The following is a 20,843-nucleotide window of genomic DNA, read 5'->3' on the forward strand; positions in this document are numbered from 1 at the left end:
AGTTTGGTGAATCAAAAGCTTGAATGCACTGTATTTTTTCCACCTCTATCTTGTCATTTACTTCCTTGTGCCAAGACGAGGCTATTAACTGTGCCAACTACAAGTGAAGGCGTTTGGGACAGCTCCCTCGTCAATAATGAGAATTTGCCTCAATTTTCATGGTATTGTGGCCAGTGTCCCTTTAGGGAATGGAGACTTCTTGTCAGGTGGCATCCTTCTTTTAAGAGTGAAAAGTGAAAAACACATCCAAGTCCCAAGGAGCTGGGTAGCTGGTGTTAGTTTTTAATTACCCATCCTGAAAGAGCCACCCTTGAAAGCAAATAATGAGGGGTTACCAGTGCATAATACCTTAGCAGATCTTTGTCTCAGGACGTTCATCATATAATAGAGTTATAATATTATATTAATTATGTTATGTTATTTTGGTGAGTATTTGTGTAGTGCCAACCACCATTGCTACACTATTGAAATGCATTCTCTGTCCTTACAACTGTTGATGTGGAACCACTTTGCAGCTATGAAAGTGAAATTATTCTATATGGCATGTTCTTTAAGAGTAAGCCCAGGCATAGGTGAGATTGAACAATGACGTGAGGTGTTATTGGTACAGTGCACTCTTGAATTGTGAAGAAGACTAAGGTCCTCATTACAACCCTGGTGGTCAGTGTTCAAGTGGCGGTAATACCACCAACAGGCTGGCAATAAAAAAAAAGGAATCACGACCACGGCGGAAACCACCAACACAGACAGCCACTTTAACAATCCGACCACCACGGTGATAGCTACAAACACCGCAGCGGTAACCGCCAACAGACAGGCGGAAGTCAATGTACTGCCCACCACATTACAACCCGCCCATCCGCCAGCTTTTCCGGGGAGGTACCAATGCCATCAAAAGCATGGCGGTAACAGTACACAGAAGGGAAACCACTCACCTTTTGACACTCAACAAAGAACTAGGACTCCATGGAGCCCGAACTGCAGGTGTTTACCGATAATGGTGTATCTTCTTATTTACCAGGAGTATGAACGGCGGTGACGACGACCACGGTGAGTACTGCACCTAGCACACAGGGGAGGGGGGAGAAAAAAGATAGTGACACACACACGGAACACGCAACACCCCCACCCTCACCCCCCAACACCATACACACAATTACATGCATCAACATTACATAAACACCCCGGACAAAAGGAATTGAGTCAAATGAGTGTCATATTAGAAATAGTCATATATAGTCATATATACATTACAAATTCAAAAACAGTATTCACAATATATACAATAGATACATAAGGCTGTACATTGTCCACTGAAAAGGTCTGTGGGCCACTGGGCCAAAACTCATAGGCCAAGCCCACACTTGACTCCTGCCTCAATACAGAGAGAACACTGCATCAGGTCAAAAACACACAGGCACCTTAAGGGGACGGGGAAGGGGGGGGCACCTCAGCCGGAAGATGGGACAACGCCACTGCTCCTGGAGGGGGCTCCAAGCCCATTGCTTGGTCCTGGGGAGTTGAAAGCCACAGTCTCTCAAGTCTCTCAAGTGGGTGGTTTGCCCACTGCCTGGCCCTGGGGAGTGCAAAGCCACAGTCTCTCAAGTCTCTCAAGTGGGTGGTTTGCCCACTGCCTGGTCCTGGGAAGTGCAAAGCCACAGTCTCTCAAGTCTCTCAAGTGAGTGGTTTGTCCACTGCCTGTTCCTGGGGAATGCAAAGCCACAGTCTCTCAAGTCTCTCAAGTGGGTGGTTTGCCCACAGTCTGGTCCTGGGGAGTGCAAAGCCACAGTCTCTCAAGTGGATGTATTTCTCCACTGGTTCTGGAGAGGGCTTTGTGCCCACTGTGCTTCATCCTGCCAAGGATAGGGTGAGTGGATGCCTTTCTCCACAGGTTCTGGAAGGGGCTTGGTGCCCAATGTGCTTCATCCTGCCAAGGATAGGGTGAGTGGATGCCTTTCTCCACAGGTTCTGGAGGGGGCTTTGTGCCCAGAGATGCAACACTTGAGGTGTGGCAGTTCACAGTCCCTCACCTGGGTGTCTGAGCCACGAGATTTGCAGTGACCAGGATGCATGATAGTCCATGGAGGCACTGTGGTGCTAGTGCCGGTGCTGCTGGAGGTGCGGCCAGTGGTGGATGGAGGCTCCAGCCCCTCTCCTGCAGCCTTGGAAGGCTGCCCACTGGGGCTGCTGCTGCTGGCAGTCGTGCTACTGTCAGCGGTGCAAGTGGCGGGGCTTGCGGCGGTGCTTCCGGCGGTGCAGGTGGCGGTGCTAGCCGCGTTGCAGGTGCAGGTGCTGTCAGTGATGGGGGGAGGCTCCAGCCCTTCTCCTGCAGCCTTTGGACAGCTGCCCACGAGGGCTACTGCTGATGACAGTAGTGGTGCTTGTGGTGGTGCAGGTGGCGGTGCAGGTGTCAGTGCTTGCGGCAGTGCTAGCGGTGAGTCTGTTGGCGGTGCTGGCGGTTGTGCTGGTAGCCACCAGCCCTTCACCTGCTGCCTTAGATGGCTGAAGTGCCTTGCCTGGTGTTTTGTGCCCCTTCCTCACCTTGGCAGATGGTGGTGTCACCTTGGGTCTGGCAGCAGGAGTCTTTGAGGTGGCCTTGCTGGGTGGTTGTGGCTCCTTCCCCTTGCTGGATACTGTCCCCTTCTTCACCTTGCCAGGTGGCGGAATGGATTTTGCCTTGGCAGGGGTTGGTGGCACACTGGCTGGGCAGACGGGTGCCCCCTTTGATCCTCTGACAGTTGCAGGAACCACAGCAGACCTGGACTTGGTGGCTGAGGTGCTGGGCTGGGTTTTTGCCACCCTGGCCCGAGGGGAAGGATGTGGGGGGGAGGGGAAGGGAAAAGGTCAATGTTTGCAAGGAAAATCTTCTTAGGGGCAATGGGGCGGGAAGAGGGAGAAGGTCTGTGAGTGGAGGAAGAGGGAGGGATTGTAGGAGGTGTCTGTCTGCTGAGTTTGGGTGCAGGTTTATGGGCTGGAAGCTGTTGTGAGGTAGATGGCTGTTGAGTGGGTAGGTGCTTGTGTTTGTGTACTTTGAGAGGAGGGGTCACAGACACACTGGGAGAGGACACATGGGACGTGTGCATGGATGTGGGGGTGGTGACTGCCAGTGAGGGGTGTGTAGTGATGGGCGTGCTGGTGATGGAGGTAGTGGATGAGGATGTGGTGCATGCAGGTGTGAGTGGAGACGCTACTGGGAGGGAGGTGGACGAGGAGGAGGAGGGGGACACAGTGGAGGAAGTGGATGTAGGTGTGTCTGCATGGGAATGGTGCTTGTGTGAGTGCCTGTGAGATGAATTGTGGTACCTGTGTTTGCCTGAGCCACTTCTGTGTGTTGATTTGGGTGAATGCTGGTCTGAAGGTGTGCTTGGGATAGGTTGGGGTTGAGGGGATTGGGACTGGGTAGAGGAAGTTGGAGGGGGGAGGCTGGAGACAGGGACAAGGGCTGCCATCAGTGCGGAGGCCAGAGCCTGAAATGCTCTCTGTTGGGCCGCCACCCCAGAGTGAATGCCCTCCAGGTATGCATCTGTTTGTTGCAAATGCCTCTCGACACCCTGGGTGGCATTCAGAATAGTTGATTGCCCAACAGTGAGGGATCTCAGGAGGTCAATAGCCTCCTCAGTGAGGGCAGCAGGGTTGACTGGGGCAGGGCCTGAGGTGCCTGGGGCGAAGGAGATGCCCACCCTCCTGGGTGAGTGGGCACGGGAAACATGCTCAGGGGCTGCTGGGAGAGCGGTGCTGGTAGGGAGGGTGGCGGCTGTACCTGTTGTTGGAGTGGGCACAGAGGTGTCTGCCACCGCCAGGAAGCTTCCATCAGAAGAGGAGTTGCTTTCTGTGGTGTTCCCTCCTGTCCCCATCGTGGTACACTCCTCGCCCTCCATCCCACTGGTGCCCTCACCCACAGTGGATTCGGCCTCCAGGCCCATGTGGGATGCAGCTCCCCCGTCACTGGTGCCTCTGCTCCTCCACCAGATTATGCTAATGCACACAAGGACAGGGTGACAAAACAAAAAAGGGGGGGAGACAGAGGATACACTTGGTCAATGCTAGCAACAACACTACCGTTGGGGTACACAACTCACAGGGAACAGCCCTATGCACTATTACGTGCACTACCTGTTACAATGCCAGCCACCAGCCCATGGGGTATAATGCCTAACGCCATCAGCTGCACACCTGAAACACACAGGGCCCTGATCAGTAGTATATGCCCACTAACACTATTGGGTTTGGAGTGCTTCAGAGCCTGCCCAACAAGGGACCTACCCTACCATGTTCGCCCTGGCCTAGGGGCACCCTCAGTCTATATCCACCCAGGAAACACCTTAACACGCGCAAAGTACTGAATCAGAATTTGTACTCACCCCCTGGTGGCTGCTGTGATGCCCTCAAGCGCCCATCCAACTCCAGATAGACCACCGCCAGGATGCAGAACATCAGGGGGTCAGGGTACGATGGGCACCCCTTCCTCATTGGCAGGCCAGCCCCAGCTGGGCCTCCATCGTCTTCCTTGCCCAGCGGTGCAGGTCCTCCCACCATTTGCAGCAGTGGGTGCTCCGCCTGTCAAAGACCCCCAGGGTCCAAACCTCCTTGGCGATGGCACGCCAAATACCCTTTTTCTGATGAGCGCTGACCTGCAGGAACGATAAAGCAGAGAAGGGATTAGTAATACCGTCTAGACCGTCACACTCATGGCCCACCATATGCCTCCAATCCACTATCAGACCGTAGAATAACATGTACTGGGGTAGAACCCCATCCACCAGTCTCTCCAACTCCTCTGCAGTGAGGGCAGGGGTCCTTTCCCCAGACACATGAGCCATTGTTGCTTGCAGACACAGGTCACAGCAGCACTAGCAGTGTAGGTCCTCTCCTGTTGAAGGTCAGGTAGCAAGTGAGTGAAGAGATAGAAAATGGCGGTCACGTCCACGCCGGTGCGTACCGTCACTGCCGTCGTACATCGCCATTGGCTCCTGGAACCCATAGGGCCCAATAATAACCAATGCGAAGTTGCGCGGTAGTCGTCCACCGCCTACCGCAACTGCGCACAACGCCAGCGGAATTACCTCATTTCCACTTGTCCCTCCTCAGAGGTCAGGCAGCCACCATTTCAGGGGGGCACAGGCCATGGCACCTAACTGCATCACAGCGGACATTGGCACAGCAACTGACTCTCGAAATTCACCTACTGGTTCTGTAAAGGAAGAAATGCATCATTATTGCACTAGATGTGTGATTATGACCCTCTGCTCACCGTTTTCCTCCATAGGCTTCAACCGCTGAGGATGAATATGAGATGGAGACATCCTCCTGTGTACAGACCCCTGGTGGACCTTGCAACAATGGAGGACAGACATATTATACTAGCATTCAGACTTGATCGGGCCACAATCCAAGAACTGTGTGCCCAATTAGAGTCAGACCTGTTGTCAGCTACCCGCCAGCCCACAGGTATCCCCCCTTTAGTGCAGGTCCTGTCAGTGCTCCATTTCAAGGCAAGTGGTTTCTTCCAAACAATAGTGGCCATGGCATCAGGAATGTCTCAGCCTATGTTCTCAAACGTGTTGACCAGAGTGTTGTCAGCCCTGCTTAAACACATGCGCAGCTACATTGTATTCCCCCAGGTGAAGGATCTGGCCACATTGAAAGCTGACTTTTATGCCCTGGGATATATCCCCAACATCATTGGCGCCATAGATGGAACCCATGTAGCATTTGTTCCCCCCCCCCACCAGCGAACTTAACAAGTGTTCAGGAATAGAAAAAGCTATCACTCTATGAATGTGCAGATGGTGTGTTTGGCGGACCAGTACATCTCCCATGTGAATGCCAAGTATCCTGGCTCTGTGCATGACGCCTTTATCTTGAGGAACAGCAGCATTCCATATGTGATGGGCCAACTCCAGAGGCACCGGGTGTGGCTAATAGGTGAGCCCAAGGTCTCCACCAGTATATGTTGGTGTGTGGGTATGGGTTTGTCCCCAAGGGTTAGTGTGTGTCTGACAGTTGTCCCTCGATATTTGCAGGTTACTCTGGCTATCCAACCTCTCATGGCTACTGACCCCAGTGAGGAATGCCAGGACAAGGGCAGAGGAACGTTACAATGAGGCACAAGGGCAAACTGGGAGGATAATTGAGTGGACCTTTGGCCTCCTGGAGGCCAGGTTCCGGTGCCTCCATCTGACAGGTGGATCCCTGTACTACTCACCCAAGAAGGTGTGCCTGATCCTCGTTGCATGTTGTGTGTTGCATGTTGCACAACCTGGCCTTTAGACGCCAGGTGCCTTTTCTGCAGGAGGATGAGCCTGGAGATAGTCTTGTGGCAGCGGTGGAGCCTGTGTAGAGTTAGGAAGAGGAGGCAGAAGAAGAAGATGTGGACAACAGAAGTAATATCATCCAGCAGTACTTCCAGTGGCACACAGGTAAGACACTTTAACTTGACTTTACTTTTCAGTTTTCTATTGGACATTGTACAGGGCAGCCTGATTTCCGTATATCTATGGCCACTTACTGTACCCTTTGGCATCTCTAATTTCAGATCTCTGTGACCCTCTCTGGCTCCTGGTATGTTTACTGCTGCCCACTAAAGGTCCTGCCAATGTTTATATAACTGTACATATGACTTGCAAGGTTTTCAGACTGTTGTACTAATACATATTTCAATCATTTGACAGACTCCAGATTTGTATTTGTTCCAAGGGTGTTTATTTAAGTGCTCATACGTAGAGGGGGATGTGCAATGGGCTGGGGTGATGGTGGAGGAATGTCCAGTTAGAGTCCAGTCTCTCTGTATCACAGGTGCATTGTCCAATGGGGCATAGGAAGGGGAGTAATGGCAGTTCAAGGTGGACAGGGTGACAGAGTGGGACTGAAGGGTGACAATCAGGAGAGTCCGGTTTCCTGACGGGGATCTTGGAAATGTTCTCTGGCTTCTACCTGGATCGCAGGGACTGTTTGTGGGGAGGTTCTCCTTCTGCAGGGGGTGGGGTGCTGGTGGCCTGTTGGTCCTGTGGCGGGCCTCCTATCCACTAGCGCTGGCGGCGGTGGAGGGCTGTTCTTCGGTGTGGCTACTGTCAGGGGCCCTTTGTTGTGCCACTGCCTCCCTCATGGTGTTGCCCATGTCAGCCAGCACCCCTGCAATGGTGTCCAGGATGGTGTAGATGTTTTTTTAGGTTCTCCCTGATCCCCAGGTACTGTCCCTCCTGCAGCTGCTGGGTCTCCTGCAATTTATACAATATCTGGCCCATGGTCTCCTGGGAATGGTGGTATGCTCCCAGGATGTTGGTGAGTGCCTATTGGAGAGTTGGGTCCCTGTGCCTGTCCTCCCCCGTCGCACAGCAGTCCTCCCAGCTTCCCTATTGTCCTGTGCCTCTGTCCCCTGAACCGTGTCCCCACTGCCACTGACACCAGGTCCCTGATCATCCTGTGTTTGTGGGGTTGCCTGGGGTCCCTGTAGTGGTGGACACACTGCTGGTTGACGTGTCCTGGGGACAGAGGCATGGGTCCACTGGGTGGGTGCTGTGCTGGTGTTTCCTGAGGGGGGAGGGTCTGTGGTGGGTTGGGACTATGGTACGGTAACCGATTGTCCAGAGGTCCCAGATGGGCCAGGTTGGTCATCGTGATCCAGGCGTGCAAAGCTGCGGTCATCACTGTGGGCCTCCTCTAGGGGGGACTGGATGTTGCTGGCAACTCCTCTCTGGTGACATTGAGTAGGGGTCCCGTGGGGATGAAAATGCAGTGTTATTGTATCTGCGTGTGCCATCTTGTGCATGGGTGTGTTTCCCTGTATGGTTGTGATTACCCTGTCAGCCTTGCCTTGTGTGTGTGGTGATTTTGTGGGCTAGGTGGTTTTCTCTAATGGGCATGCTGTGGTGATGGGTATCCATGCAGGTCTGTGATGGGGGTCAATGGATTGGTGTTACATGCAGGCCTTGGTTTTGGGATGGCTGGGTTGTGATAGTGGGGTACATGTGAGGTGGTGGAGTGATGGGGTGAGGGTAGGGGTAGGAGTTTGTGATGGCATGCAGGTAGGGTGGGGGATATAGTGGTAAAGAAATGACTTACCAGAGTCCAGTCCTCCAGTTACTCCTGCGAGGCCCTCAGGATGTATTATTGCCAAGACTTGCTCCTCCAATGTTGTTAGTTGTGGGGGAGGAGGTCAGGGTCCATTGTCAGTCCTCTGTACAGCTACTTGGTGTCTTGCACCCCCGGGACGCACCTTCCCACATAGGTTGTTCCACCTCTTACTGATGTCATCCCTTGTTCTTGGGTGCTGTCCCACGGCGTTGATCCTCTCCAAGATTCTCTGCCATAGCTCCATCTTCCTCGCTATGGACGTCTGCTGCACCTCTGATCCGAATAGCTGTGGCTCTACCCGGATGATTTCCTCCACCATGACCCTTAGCTCCTCCTCTGAAAACCTAGGGTGTCTTTGGGGTGCCATGGATGTGGTGTGAGTGATATATGTGAGGATGCGTGGGGTGATGTGTTGTGATGTGTGCTGAGAGGTGCGTGGATGGTGAATAGGTGATGGTGTTCTGTGGCTCAGATTGAGTGGGTGCTCCTGACTTGTGTTTCTCTCAGTTAGCTATCTTTTTTTTCATTGAAAGGGTTGTGGGTAATGTGGGTGTGTGTTTTATTGTGGTGTGGGTGTGTGTATGTGTGTCAGGTGTGTGTAGTTTGAATTGTTCAATGTGGTAGTGTTTTGTAAATGTGAGGGTATTTTGAGTGCCGCGGTGTGTACCGCCAATGTTTACCGCGGTTAAAAGACCGCAAAGGTGATTTGTGGGTCCTGATACTGTGGGCGTATTTCTGTTGGTGTAACGGTGTGGGTTTTGGTACCGCCAATTTATCACTGACCTTTGGGCTGGCAGGCTTGTGAGGGTGTCTGTATAGTGGCTGATTTCTCTGTGTGGGTCATAATACCCATAGCGGTATACCGCCGTGCTCACGGTATGTTGGCGCCCGTCAGCACGGTGGTAGGCAGCATTTACCACCAAGGTTGTAATGAGGGCCTAAATATGGCATACTAGTGGGGTGTTGGATGTGTGTGATATGGACTTTTTGTAATGTATTGGTTGAGACAATGTATGGTGATTCTTGCTGCTGGGCGATAAGGGCATCCAGAAATCGCAATTTTCTAAATGAGAGCTTCTGCACATCCATGTGTGATTGCAGAAGGCTGACTCCCCATCTATAAGCTAGGCACACAGTGCAGGGGGTCCAGGCAACCACACATTGGTTTACAGAGGTAAGAATTAGACCATCTAATGCACTAATGTTTATGGTAGCTTGGCCAAGCAATCAGGCCAGTGCAAAGCATTTCTTCTACACCCAGTATCAATAAATCAAGACACACACTCAAAAGGATAACTCAAGAACAATTTACAAAATACTTCAGATTTTCAGATATATTTTGGGACCAAGATCATCCAGCTCAGGTAAGTAATTTTTAAGTTATGAATTTTTGAAGTTTTAAAAAAGTTAGTCTTTTTTTGTGTGATTATGTACCATAGAAATCACTGGAGAAATATTTTCAAAATCCACAGTACCTTTTGCAGGTATATCAAGGGTGTCGATGGGTACCCAGGACCAGCTTGAGATGTTCAGGTGACTCCAGGTTCTGGCAGAAGCAGAAAGTCAATGGAGGTGGGGCCAGGGCACTGAGGGGGACCACTTCGAAAAGCACTGCACAGGTGGACTTAAATGTAAGTCTGGTAGTTCCCCTTGGGGTTTCAAGGTCACAAGGGGTGGGGGACATTTAGGGCACAGCTGGATCTCTGGTGCAGTGTACAGGATGGCCTGGTGGAGAGTGAATCAGTGAGCCAGGAGCTGTGCAAAAAGGTGCCCTTGGAAGCAGGAGGTAGGTACCATAGAGAGTCTCTTGCAGGTCAGCAAGGGCACTCAGGTGGTAGTTCCAGGTGGTTCCTCAAGTCCCTCGACTGGTGGGGAGGAGTTGCTGGGAGATGCCATGGTGGATGGGTGACTATCTTTTAGGGTTGTGTCTACAGGTATGGTACATGTGCTGCATATGGGGGTGTCGGTGGTTGTGGTGGGTGTGGATATGGTGACTAGGGTGGATGTATGCGGGTCAGATGTTGTGCTGATTGTGGGTAAGATCCGTAAATGATGGTGTGGTGGCTGCAGGTGTGTCTTTTGTAGGAGGGGGTGGAGGGAAAGTCAGTGCAGGGAGTGGATGTTGGTGTGTCTGCAGGTGGCTGTTGCTTGTGTGCATGCCGGTGGTGGGTCTTGTGGTGCTTCTGTTTGTCTGTGGAAAAAGACCTGTTGAGGTAGATGCATGTCTGTTTGTATGTGTGCTTTGGATAGGTATGTAGAGAGGGGTTTGGGAAGAGGTAGTTGGAGGGGGACGGTAGACAAAGGAACACTGGCTACTGTCAGAGTGGAGGCCATAGCCTGAAAGGATCTCTGTAGAGCAGCCATGGCACCATGAATGCCCTCCAGGAATGCATTGCTCTGTTGGACCTGAGCTGCCAGTCCCTGGATGGCATTCACAATGGTCAACTGACCCACAGAATTTGACCTCAGGAGGTCAATAGCCTCACTACTGAGGGCAGCAGAGCTGACTGGGGCAGGGCAGAGGTGCCTCTGGCAAAGGAAATGCCCACCCTTTTGGGTGAGTGGGCACGGGCAACTGGGTGGGGAACTATAGGGAGGGCGGTGGTAGTAAGGGGTGACAAAGATGGTGCTGGGGTGGTTCCACATAGGTCCACCACCACCAGGGAGTGTCCACTGGAAGAGGATGCCGATGAAGAGGTGGCAGATCCGGTCTCCCCCGTGGCACTCCCTTTGCCCTCTGCCCCACTGTGTTCCTCAGTGTTGCTGGTGCCTGCTTCATGGGTCCCGTGGGCTTCTGCTTCCCCACTCGCCTGTGCCCTTTCTCCTCTGCTAGATGAATCTGGTGCACACAATGAGAGAGAGAGAGAGAGGTAGGGGGCAAAATGGTTAACATATACCTCCCATTGATACAGCTAAACCTGTACATCTGTCACAATACATATCATGGCTAGGCAATCGAATTTGCCAATACACATTACCTACATCATGTTATGACATGTCACTACTCCCCAAGCCTGTCTTCCAACCCTCACACCTACAGCAATACCTACATAGGACAGCACTACTAGACTCATCCCCATGATGCCACTCAATGCCCTTTGAAGCAGGCACAGCATGCCCTGGATGCTGGATCAATACTATGCCTGCATACACAGATTACCTCTGCATAGCTTTACTACGCAATGGATGTGCAGCTGACACAACACAACACTTCAGGCCTCTACAGTGACAAAACCTGATAAGTCCATGTCCTCAGTAACATGTCCATTACTGTGACTACAACTCCACTCACAGACCACACACCACCTACCTGTCCTTAGACATGGCTGCCCACTCAGTATAGTGATGGCATTATGGACGACAACTAAGATTTAGCTAATCCCAGTCAGACACTTAAACACCTCACACCAGATGTGTACCATGTGAATCTGTAGTAATAGCCATGTGAGTAGTCAGACCCTATCACAGAGCAAGAGCAGCTGATACAAAACACATATGTCACTATTCAGCATACTGCTAAGTGCAGCTACAATGGGCCATGTCCCACATGTTAAGCATCCTAACACATCCACTGAGTGCAGTGTCACAACAGATGTACTCCTGGGACACACATACCACATCATGGACCACTTTCCATACCACCACACATGCAGGTACACATGTTGGAATAGGCATCATGACAATTCCACCCTCAAACACACTATTTTACAAATGGCAAAAACTGTCATTGAGCCCATACAACACATATCTCATGGGGTAAATATTTGCATGCATTAGGCACACATGGACAAATGCCACTGCCAGTACACTAAATACATGTCCCACTACCACAGAGGCAACCTGAGGATACAGAAAACAAATGTTCCTTCACCTCAACATGCCATGTGTCATGCAACACCCAAACCACTCCTAAACTGCCACTACCTAATAGCCAATGAAAGCTATAACTGTCACAGACCGTCAGAAGTGCCCCCAACAATCCATGTCGACATGAAGTAGGCAGTCAGTCAGCAATTCACATCATGGTGGCACATAAGGGATCTCCCAGAACATTTACCACCTCCAGTACAAAACCATAGTTTGGAATGCCACATCCCCACAAGTATTGCTCCTAGGAATGTATTTTCTGTGCAATCAGACCTCATCAATTCCACATGTTTCAGTATCCTATATTGCCTACCTACACATGCCCTACAGTCAGGAGATCACCTCTATATGCTCACTCAGCCGTCAGGGCAACACTCCTGTCCCATGAAGGCCAGTTCTGTGGTGGAACTGTAATGTCAGGCCCACAATCTGTCAATACCAGAAACAGTACATGATTTGTTTAGTCACAGTGATAAAGGAGAGTCACACAGTCGCATATACAGGTAGGCTACACTTATGGCAGTGGACTGACACCTCAGAGCCACAAATGCAGATGGCAGGAGCCGGTCATACACAATTCTTAGGGTGATACTGACACTCACATACATTGTATGTCCAGGAAGGAGTCACACATGTACCTATGTCATTAGTCCATCTCCATATTACAGACTTGGAGAGGAATGGAACAGGGAGATGTATATCCACTGTCTGTAAAGCATGGAGACACATCTACTAAACAAACTCTGCCAGGGTGCCTATTTACAATTTCCAAATGTTGATACACATGTAGCATTAACTACAATGTCACTCTGCCAGGAATGAGGCACCCAATCCCATTTAAGGCCAGCCAAGTCCCAGGATACAGTCAATTCTCACCCCCTTGTGGCTACTGTGCTGCCCTTAAACACCCATCTACCTTAGGGTAGGCCGCTGCCAAAATGCAGGCCATTAGGGGGTCAGAGCCCTACATGCACCTTTCCCTCGTTGGGAGGACATCCCCAGCTGGGACTCTGCGGTCTTCCGGGCCCAGCATCTCAGGTCCTCCCACCGCTTGTGACATTGGGTGCTGCGCCAGGCATGGACCCCCAGGGTCCACACTTACTTGGCAATGGCTCACCAGGTCTCCTTCTTCTGATGGGCGTTTACCTGCATGAGTGACACAGACAGAAGGAGAAAGTTATGAAGACTGGCACCATACCGAAAGCAGTGGATTATAAACATCAGACCCACCAAATGCCCATCCTCACGCTTCACATGCCTAAACTCCATGCCCCCTGCATGCATTTACTCTCTGACTAGAACACGTACGGCATTTACCCTCACACACACCCCTATCACACATGGCTATGGCATTGGACTCACCTGCTCCTCTGGTGTCCCATACAGCTGTCCATACAGGGGTAGGATCCCTTCCACAAGCATCTCAAGCTCTTCTTGGGTGAAGACTGGGGCCCTATCACCTGCAGGACGTGGCATGTTGGCTCCCAGAGAGAGTACACAGCAGCTCAGCTGGTCAAGGTCCTGCTTGCTAGATTGTCAAGGTTCAAGTGAGTAAGGCTGCAGAAAAGAGTGGTCACAGCTGCCGCTTACAGGACCTTCACCACCGGCACTGATCGCCATTGGCCCCAGTCCCCATAGACAGCAATGTTAACAAATGAGAAGCTGCATGGCGTTTGCATCTGCCTACTGCCATGACGACATACGTCGGCAGACTTAGGTCACTTCCATCTGTCCAGTGTTGGAAGACAGGCGGTTGCCATTTTATGCACATATCATGTGTTAGTACCGCAAAATAAGTGTGCCACACACTTTTTTTAGATGAATGCGGAGTAGGCTTGTGTTGTGCCATCATGGTTTGGCTCATACATGTGACATGCATGACACAGTTACCTTATATGGTTGGTTATCAAATGACCTGCATGTCCAGATACTCGTCGGTTGATTGGCGGTGTAACCATATAGGTATATGGCAATACTACATACATGCTCAGTGCAGGACATGTCAGTGTACCACGTAGGGAACATGACACATGTGATGTATGTCATAAACTGTTGAGCAGGGGCAGCAAGGTGCAGCAAGGATGAAGTCCATCTGCTTCAACATGCCCAAAATTGTATGTATCAGCAGTTTGCAGCATGTCGACCGTGTTAGGTGTGTCCGATTACAATATGTTCTCCTAACATGTGTTGAGGGCATTTCACATTTTACATTCTCTCCTCTCTATCCTAGATACCCTGTCATGAGGATGTTGAGACATGCACCAGTGTACCATCCACTAGTGGACCTTGCAACCCTGGAGGAGAGGCATATAATTCAGACCAATCATCTGAATCATCAGACCATCATGGGTCTACGTTCCCAGTTGGAGCCAGATCTATTGCATGCCATATGTAATCCCTATGCCATCCTTCCCACAGTTCATGTTCTGTCAGTGCTACACTTTCTTGCCACAGGCACCTTTCAAATAACAGTGGGCTTGGCAACAGGGATGTCACAGCCCAGTTCAGTCCTGTGATGAAGTATGTACTGTGTGCTTTCTTGAAACACCTGGACAGTTACATCAGGTTCCCTGAAAGGGTGGAGTTGGCCCATGTGAATGCAGATTTCTATGATGTGAGACACATCCCTCATATGATAGGTGCCATAGTTGGTACCCATATAGCCTTGGTCCCTCCCACCACCAATGAGCAGGTGTATAGGAACAGGAAAACTACCACTCCATCATTGTTCATGTGGGTTGTGTGGCAGACCTGTACATCTCCCAGTTGACAGCTAGGTTTCCTGGATCTGTCCATGATTACTGCATTCTGAGGGACAGCAATATCCCACACATGATGGCACGTCTACACAGAGAGAGGGCTTGGCTCAGTGGTAGGTATACATTTGGATGTGTGTCCCTGTTATGGCACCTGTCATCACAATGTTCCCTGTGGCTGTACCTGTCTTGTATCAGGTCCCATCTATGTGCACACAGGTGACTCTGGCTACCCTAACCTTACCTGCCTGTTGACACAAGTGAGGTACCCTGCCACTGAAGGGGAACATTATTTCAATGAGTCCCACGGCAGGACAATGCATGTAATTAAAAGGACATTTGGCCTCCTGAAGGCCAGATTCAGGTGCCTGCACGTCTCTTTAGGTGCCCTCCTCTACACTCCACAAAAGGTATGCCAGATCATAGTAGCCTACTGCATGCCCCACAATCTGGCCCTGAGATGTCAGATACCCTTACCAGCTGATTATGAGGAGGCAGCTGGACCAGTGGCTGGTGATGCAGATATGAAAAGTGATGAGAAGGTAGATGAGGAAGATGCAGCTGACTCAAGGGCTGAGCTCATCAATCAGTTCTTCCAGTAACATACAGGTATGTTGTCTGTGAATTTGCATGTGCAGTATTTCAATATAGCTTGGTATCAATGGTCCTCCTGATTTGGATTATCAGTGGTGGTGTAATGTTTTCCCATCCCTATGTGTGTGTTGTGGCAGGTGACTGATTGCATGTAAGGTGCAGTTGGAAAATGTCTTATCCCTAGAATGTGTACTATCAGCAGGTTGCAAGAATCACATCTCCTATGGACAGGCCTGTATTGTGCTTCGTGTCCTGCTTTATCCAGTTCTTATGTCATCCCAGAGAGTGACTGTGTACTGTTCATCTTTGTCACTGCTCCTTATTGCTTGAGGCATTCATGTTGATTAGCCATTGGTTACTGTTCACAGAGTAGAGTTTACAGTGTTTTGTGAAGTATTTCCTGAGACTGGTGATGTAGAAGTGATATCTGTGTGCCCTGTTTAGTTGCCTACTATACTGGGAACCACAACTATGGACTACATATGTACTTTGGGTTGCTCCATGCCTACTTGCCTGATGATAGTCTCTGTCGTGGTCTTTTTGCAGGTTGGATAACGGGATAGACTCTGGTGTGTTGATGTACAAGTGACTCCCTTACATCTGCCCTGGAACAGATCTATTGTACTGTGTCTGCTGCAGAGGATCCCTCCCTCTGCAGTGCAGTACACTGCCTGTTGGATTTGAGTCATAGCCCCATAGCAATTTGGTATAAAAACAATTATATCTGTACAAATAAAGAAACAAAGCAGTAGCTGTGATTTATAGTGTTTATTGTGCATACAGAGGCAAACTGGTGATGAGTGAGGTCACAGTAGATAAAATCCTCAGAGTAGGGGGCACAGCTGTAAGTAGCACAGATCCAGTCCCCATGGGCCATTGGAAAATTGAGAAAAGTTAATAAACAGTCAACAGGGCGTCTCAGTTTCACACAAGGGAGTGTAATCACAAGAGGTTCACTTCCTGGCAGTGGGTTTGGTCTTGGGTTCTGCTCCAGCCGGATGTTTGGATGGATGTCCACATTTGCGGGGGGTTCATCAGCTACAGTGGGAGGAGTTCCTGAGACCTGTGGTTCTCCTGGCAGGGCCTCCATTCCACTCACAGCCACAGATGTGGATGGCTCATATGTGATGTGGCTAGTGGAAGGGGCCTGCTGGTGGGTGGAGGAAGCACACAGGGTGGTGTTGATGTCCCAGCAATGGAGGTCATGGTGGCATTGTGGGCCTGCCACTGCTGGTGGTATTCCCTCTGCAGCCTCTGGTTTTCCACCAACATGGATATGATCTGGCCCATCCTGCTCTGGGATGGTTGATCTGCTCCCAGGACTTGGGAGATGGCTTCCTGGTCAGATACCTTCCTTGGCTGCTCTGTCCTCTGGCCCACAGGTTCCCACCCACGGCCTCTGCCCCCATGTGCCTGTGCCCCTGGCATGCTGTGGCCACTCCCAGTTCCATCAGGACCTTAATTGTCTTGGGTGTGAGGGCTCGACCTAGGTTCCCATACTGTGGGGCACACTAGTGATTTAACAGTCCTTGGGGCATAGGTTTGGGCATGAAGGGTTGGCTGCGATGTTGGTGCCACAAGGTGGGGGTGTTTGATGTGGGCAGGGTGAGGCAGGGAGTGGTAGACTGATCAGGGGTCCAAGATGGGCCAGGTAGGCCTTCACTGTCCAGACATCCAGTGGAGTATTCCTCACTGGGGCCTTCATCCTGAGGATGGCTGTCTGTCTCTGGGATCGTCTCCATGGTGGCAGTGGCAGGGGTACCTGTGGATGGAGTGAGAGAGAGTTAAATGGTGGCAGTGTGAATGGTTGTCTATTTGTCTGATGCATACAGTGGCTTGACTTGATTCCCAGCAATGGCAATAACAGGTGCAGCACTGCTAACACAGTTTGTGGATAGTGGATTGAGACATATGTACCATGCTCCATAGGGGTTGTTGTGATTCAGGCTTGGTAACTTTGGTTCTGTGGGTGGGTTTGGTTCCTGTGTGATGGTTCACATGACAGGATAACCTTTTGGCTGGTGGCCATTGCGACATGGTAGAAGTGAGTGGGAATGGCTGTACATTGCTGCATGGGGTCCAAGTGGAAGAGGGTATGTGTGTATGAAAGTTGTTTGTCCTGCCTGTGCCTGTTGTCCGTGGAGTATACCTTCTTACTTTCAAAGCCATGATTAGTCAATTTCAGGGAAGTAGGCCAGAATCAATGGCCCTTATGATTGGTGACAGTGCTGTAGCTGTGTTTGGGTTTGTTTGGCATTGTGTAGTGCCATTGCATTGCTGTCATTGCCATGCACAGGTCCTTAGTCAAAGCATCCAGTTGTTGTAGCTAGTGCAATAGCCATACATGTAAGAGGTGCGATGTGAAGTGCACATTGCAGGTTTTGATGTAGTTGGGCTAGTGCATTGTGGGAGCTGTAGTGATTGTAATTGGCTGTGATATCCATGCACTTTGCAGGGACTGTCTGGTGATTGGGGGTGGGTGGTGGTGTGGCATACAGGAGAGTGGTATTAGGTGATAAGGTGGGAGGTGTAGTGGGAGATGGGGTGAATTGGGGAGTGTTTGGGTGATGAGGAAGCATGCAGGATAGGATGAATTTGTGCCAGGGGAGTAGTAGTTACTCACCAGAGTCCAGTCCTCCAGTGATTTCAGTCAGACCTCCAGGATGAGTATGTCCAAGACCTTCTCCTTCCACGATGTGAGCTCTGGGGGAGGAGGTGGGGGCCCATCAAGAATCTTGTGCACGGCTATCTGGTGCTATGAAGCCATGGAAAGCAACTTCCCCCGTAGGTCATTCCACCTCTTCCTGATGTGCTTCCTTGTGCGTGGATGGTTGCCCACTGAGTTGACCCTGTTGATTATTATCTGTCATAACTCCCTTTTCCTGGCTATGGATGTTTGATGTACCTGAACTCCAAAGAGTTGTAGCTCCATCCTGAGGATTTCATCAACCATGACCCTCAACTTATCGTCAGTGAAGTGTAGGTGCTTTTGACGGGACATGGTGGTTGTGTTGTGGGTGGGGGTGGGTGTTGTATTTGCAGGGTGCTAGGTGGGATGGGGTGTTTGGTTGTGAGTGCTGGTAGGTTGTGGTGTTTGTGTGTAGTTCTGATGTGTGTATGGTGATATTTGTGCAGTTGTGTGCTGAGTGTGCAGTGTCTATGTGCATCTATTGTATAGGTGCAACTTTTGTGATTGTGCCTCTTCTCGTCTCTCTATATGTTGTTTTCATCACAAAGGATTGTGTGTTGTGTGGGGGTGTGTTATATAGTGCAGTGACTAGGTGTGTCTGGTGTGTGTATGTGGGTCAGGTGTGGGGTATTGGAACTATCCAATGTGGTGTTATGTTCTGACAGGAGTGTGTTCTGAGCACGGCAGTTCGGACAGCCAATGATATTCTGCCATGGAGGGACCACTGTGCTGATTTGTAGGTCGTAATATGGTGGGTGGAAAGTTATCAGCGTGGCGGTGCAGGTGGTGGAACTGCCTCTTTTCCATCCTCCTGAGGCCTGGCGGTGTCAGATTTGTGGCTGTTTTTTGGTGGTCTTCTGTGTGTGACTCCTAATACGGAGGTTGGAATGCCTCCAACTTGGTGGTGTTTTGGTGGCCGCCACTGCGGCGGTCTTGCCAAAACACTGCCAAAGTCATAATGAGGGCCTTAGTGAGCTCCATACACTTCATGAAATGCTATTGAGAGTCTCCAGTAGATTTTGTACAATGGTTAAAAATTAGGTCAACACAAAGTTCAACTTTATTTAGGAGTTGCTGCATCAAGGCTTTTTCAGCACCCCTGTAACATTTTCTTACAAGAATGTGTTTTTTTTAATTTACCGCAAATGTATCCACTGAATGAAGCTCTTCTCAAAACACCATGAAAATATGCAGGCTTACAAAGAAAAAGGATCTACCTCAAAGATGGTCCAAATAATCAAGAACACAATCTGTCTCCTGATTCAGTCTGCAGCAGGCCAAAGATTACGGCTGAGCAGATAAAAATTATTTCATTCTATTAACAGATGAAAGAAAAGGAAAGTAGTACAGTATGAAATACCCTCTCTCATGAACAATCAGATGTTAGAAATCCTGGGTATGGAAATTATAACCAATACATAATATTTAATCAGTCTTACCCCAATTAATTTTTCATTGGATTTGATTTCTTCTCAAGTTGCTCCTCTTGCATGCCCTATCTGGGTTAAGCTACATCTTGACTCTACATTATCTTTTCTGTCAGAGTTTTACCAAGGCCATTGACCAGGAACTTTCTGAAAAGGGTAAATAATTGATGGTCTCATGGACCAAAACAATTTATACTTTCCTACACATTCAACATACCAAATATTTTTACATCATGTAGACTATGGGATCTAACCAGTGGCGTAACAAAGGCCCCCACATCTCCTGCAATGCAGGGATGGGCCCCTGAACTCCAGGGACTCCCTCAGGCCAGTACCCTGGCCTGAGAGCTCCTGAATGAGTTCAGGGGGGCCCTGCATGTAATATGCAGGGCCCCCCTCAGGTTTAGTTACACCACTGGGACTAACAGTTACACCTTCTATAGGCTAAAGCACCCCATATGCATTTTAAAGACACTGCAAGTTTTTCCAAGTTATGTGTACAACCTTGGTCAAAAGCCAAGAACTTTTCTAAAATCAGCAAACGTTATGGATATTTTCAAGAACTTTGTGACTTGTGTTCTGTGGTGTTTTATTTCCTATAATTCATGATCACACCTCTAATCTTCCTCCAACCTTGTTTTAAAAACCTGCTCTCTTGCTTTTTCCTATGAAAGCAAATACGCATGCCAATATGTAGGTTTAAAATGCCGCACAATGGAAACATTTATTTTAAGTAATTAAATGTGCTACTTTTAAAAACAGCTGATAGTCTGCAGATAGGTGCCTTCTTTCTTGTCATGTACACCAGTAAATGCAACAAAGAAACACACTGTCATAATGTACCCTTAATATGTACTGGCTGAATTTTCAGAGAAACCAATCACAGACGCTGGAAATCCAATTATTCCTTTCATTGTTTAGGCAGCAGCTGTAATCAGTCATTTGCCTTTCACAGTCTTTCCTCTGCCTTGCAGCGCCATTGCAACACCACAACTCAACTGAAATAGACTTTGATAACAAAATTAGAGATGTGTTTTTATTTGGTCATGAGATATTTCCATATATAACAAATTAGTTACTCTGCACAAAACTCTCCAAAGAGGTCTTGCGAACACAGCTCAGCAATTTTAATTATATGGTTCCTATGAATTAAGTAGGACTGTGTATTAGGTCAACATAAACTTCTGGATATCGGGGCTTAGTCTACCTTTATTATCAGAAAATGTTAACACAATTCCTAGCTAGCTTCCAGTGCCCCATCTGAATCCATACCAGTGTACCAAATGGTATCTGCAGATGCCTAAGTAAATCATGGAAACAGATCTACCTTTTCATTGTCACTTTGCATGCTCTAGGTAAGACACAAGAAAGATACAAAAATGTATTTTTAAACATTTATTGCAACAATTTTATTCCTGCATAGAAAGCATGAGCTGC

The sequence above is a fragment of the Pleurodeles waltl genome, chromosome 6 (assembly GCF_031143425.1).
Source record: "Pleurodeles waltl isolate 20211129_DDA chromosome 6, aPleWal1.hap1.20221129, whole genome shotgun sequence".
Lineage (NCBI taxonomy): Eukaryota > Metazoa > Chordata > Amphibia > Caudata > Salamandridae > Pleurodeles > Pleurodeles waltl.